Genomic DNA, 4,115 nt, shown 5'->3' on the forward strand with positions numbered 1-4,115 from the left:
GGGCGGGCGGCTGTCCGGGCTGCGCGGGTCTTGGCACGGGGGAGTTAACACTTCATGCTGCTCGCCTCCTCTTCTGCCTGGCTCTTTTTATTTATTTTTCTTTCCTCTCTCGCTCTCTCTCCTTCTCCCTCCGTGCAAAGTGCAAGACAGAGGTGCAGCCGGGCTGGAGAAGAGGGAGGGGGGAGTTTAGTTCTTTTTTTTTTTTTCCTTTTTTTAAAGCAAAATAGTGAAGTCCTGGAGAAAGGCGAAGCAGAGAGCAAAGTGGGGGTGGGGGGGGGTGACAGGCCGAGCCGACGAGCAGCCCGAGCTACATCTCGAAGATGAAAAAAGATTTTAAAGCCTCTGATCCAGCAAGAAGAGTTTAAAGCAATTGCGGAGTTTTATAGCAGTTATGACGTCAGGCCCAAATGGGAAATTGACTGGCACTCCAGGCCAATGGGAGGCGGCGAGAGCGCCGCGATTAGCATAATAGTATAGAAACAAGGAAACTTTTCGGAGCTGTCAATCAGGGCCCAATCAGCTGACTGTCAGCTGGGACGGGCTCGCTTAACCCTTCCCGCGCCGCAGCCTCTGCCGGCGCCGCGAAGGAGAGTGGCCCGGCGCAAAGTTTGTTGCAGGAAGGGAATGAGTTTGCCAAAGGAGCTGCGGGGACCCGGGCGGACATGGTGTTTTTCTTCGGAGCGCGAGAGAGGCCTGCTTTCCGTAGCCCCCGCTCGCTCGCCACTCACTCTCCCGGGATTGGCCCGACTTTCCTCCCCGGCCTCAACCCCCCACCTCACCCTTGGGCACCCAGGTGTCTGCGCGGGGGATCTTCCTTCCCCAAGCCCGGCTGTGCCCGGAGCTCAAACTTGCGCCCCAACTTTTTGTCCCTCTGCCGGCTGCCCGCGCGCGAGAGAACGCGCAGGGGTGCGGGGGTTCGGGACTGCGCGCGGGACTCGCCCCGCCGCGCGCCTCCCGGGGTTGTATGAGGTCCGCGGAGGGAGCCAGCTCAGTTGAGCACTCTTTTTCAAAGGCGGTAAAATAACTTGTTCTGGGGACATGGCGCGCGGGACCTGCTGCCGGTTGGAGTCGCCTGCCCTTGGGGGGAGCAAGCTCCTCTGCGAGTTAACTCCGGGAGAGCTCAGAGCCAGGTCAGTCCGGCTCAGCCCTCTGGCTCGACTCTGGCCCCAGTTTGGCCTTTTGAGATTCATGTTCTCTCTCTCTCTCTCACATACACACGCGCACACGCACACGCACACACACATTCATCGACTCCCACCCCCTTACGAACCTGACCCCTGTTTATCAGGGTCCCGCGCGCCCTTTGCACTTTTGCGTTTCACTTAATTATTTCGAGCTTGATCGTGCGGGGAACACGGAGAAAAACAACACTCCAGCCCTCACCGGCTCCCCTCGAAGGGTTAAATTTTAAACCGCTGTTTCTCCCACAACGCCGAAACCCAGAGTGGGGGTGGGGTGGGGGGCTGCCTCCCTCTCCCCCTTGCAGATGCTAATAACTAATTGAATTTTCTAGATCGATTTTTTAAAGCTTATGCAAAGAGGCAAAAAAGAAAAAAGAAACCAACAACTCTTGTTTCTAAGATTTTAAAGCGATAGGCAAATCGGAAAAGCTGAGATTTATTTGGGGAAAGCAAGAGTGCGCGAAGCCAGCTCAACGTTTGGAGGAATAGCTCTCCTGCTTGGAAGTTGGGACTGTTGATTTCTCCAATTAATTAAATGCATTTGGTGTTAATCATATTTATTTTACTTTATGGGAGGGGGAGACGCTAGAAGGGTGCATAAAAAAATATTCTGAAAAGCCTGCAAAAGGATGGAAGAGTGAAAACTGTTGGACGGAGTTCGTTTTTACCTCGACAGCGCCACCTTTCGGCAAAGGTCAGTTGAAATTGGTCCTAGTCCAGTTACGTTGATGAAGTGAAAAGAAGCTGGTTTCCCAATGCGGGAGGAGGAAAGGGGCACAGAAAGTTAGTCTGCAGCGCGAGAAGCTGACCTTGTAGCAAATGGGGCTGAAGAAAGGGCTGGCAGATGCGGGAAGCATTTTTTCTCATTGTCCCCCTTGACAAACAGGCGAGGGGCACGGAAGCTCTTGGTCTATTTTGGGCAGGGGACTTTTGCAAGGCAATGGCATGTTATAGGACCCCAAACACTTTAAAATGCCAGGTTGGATTTTCAACGGACTTTATAGCAATATCAATAGAATTAAAGTTACTTGTAATTCAGTGATAAATGAGATGTCCCTAGTAAATAAGATTAAGTGCAGCGCTATAAAGTTGTTTATCTGGAAAGTAATTCTCAGAAAACCTGACTTCTGACACTCAGTCATATATTAAACCAGCTTCTTGAACATTGCGCTTCAGAATGCTTGCACCCAGAGTACAGCATGCTTTACTATTTATAATGAAACCTTAGGTATCTAAAAACCCTCTGCTGTGGAGTAGATTTAGACTCTTAGTGACCCCGTAGGGCAGAGTAGAACTGTCCCATAGGCTTTCCAAGGCTGTAAATCTTTACAGAAGCGGACCACTGAGTGTGGGTTTGAACCCTGGAGTGCTTAACCAGTGTGCCACCAGGGCGCCTATATGGAGTGCTAGGACTGAGTGAATTTCTCTGAGAGTGGCAGTCTTCCCTTTTGGGAATCCCAGAAAGGTTTGTAGGCACATCATAAGCCTAAAAGGCCAGCACTCTTGTAACAATTGTAACAATTGAGCACTCTAATTGTAATTTCCAGACAAACACGTTTTCTTTTCATCATTACTGCAGAGAAGTGGTTTATAAGGGTAGTTTTGGTTTTATAGGAATACTTTGTTGAAGTAGAATGAACTATTACCAGTTTGGGGAAGAAAGAGTGAAGACTATGTCAATATTTATGCAACCTTACAAAATCCCCTTGCTTTCCTCCTCTTTAACAGTATTTTACCTAGTAATGAAGTTAAGGGATTACAGCTCATGTATTCAGAGGAGATCTACTGCTTAAACTGTATAAACATTATGTCATTTAGCATTGTCCCTAGCAATAATTTTTTAGACCTTTTTTATCATTAGTCACAAATGTCTGTTGCTTATATCTTTTATGTAAAATATAAATTTAAGTATATTCAGGAAGAATTCATTCTTTTTGTTTCTGATAACTAGTTTCTTTTTTCCCCCTTTCTGCATCACATTTTTGTTAAAATCTGAGTGATAAGATCCCTGCTCCTCATAAAAGTATTTTTGGCCGGGAACACTTAAACTGCTACATTTATAAATAAACAACATTCATAAACAAAGTTTGCCAATGACAAAGACCATGCTATATAGATTCATAGCTGAGTACCTAATTGTTGCAATTATATATCATTTCTGTAAATTAAATGTCCATGTTTGGGCAGCTAAATGTATTATTATCTGCACATTCTTATGGTTTATTTTTGTACACTGCTGTCAAGCTATGGTATTTTTTCTTTCCCTTATTGCAGAGTCTCTTATAACCTCCCATTTTCTTTTGAAAAGAGAGAGAATCAGAAGTATTTTTTAGATGTGTAGTGGTACTGCTGTCAGGCTTACAACTTAATTCTCATTTTTGTCCTTTTTACTTTATTATTTAGTGATTCACAAGGCTGTCTAAACATTGACAGTTCTCTGTTAGCGGTGTTTCTTTTGTAACAATTGAGCACTCTAATTTTAATTAGTACTATTCAGGTTTCTGATTCTCTACAATTACAGCAGGCCACATTTCTTTAGACTTCTTTGCTAACATTGTTTATTTCACTTCTATCGGAGCCAGCCTAATCCAAATACAATATGAACTGTGTTTTCTTACTGCTTAATATCCCCTTGCTATATATACTCTAGCAATCTCTGTAGGACAATATATAGTAATTTAGAAACCATGTGTTTGTCATTATTGACCAATTCAAACCAGTAGCATTAAAGTTTCGGAAAGCAATGGATATTTATAGAAGAAGCATTTTTAAGGGGAGGAGGGCATGGGCCGAATCATGTAGAAGATTGGGAAACATTAACATCAAAAACACAATTGTAGGATCTCATCAGTACATACATAATGACTTCATGCCAAAAGGAAAAAGAAAAAGGCTGATGTCCAGGTTACAAAGAGTGAAAGCTAAAAGGAATAT

Source organism: Trichechus manatus, unplaced genomic scaffold (assembly GCF_000243295.1).
Source record: "Trichechus manatus latirostris isolate Lorelei unplaced genomic scaffold, TriManLat1.0 scaffold00053, whole genome shotgun sequence".
Classification (NCBI taxonomy): domain Eukaryota; kingdom Metazoa; phylum Chordata; class Mammalia; order Sirenia; family Trichechidae; genus Trichechus; species Trichechus manatus.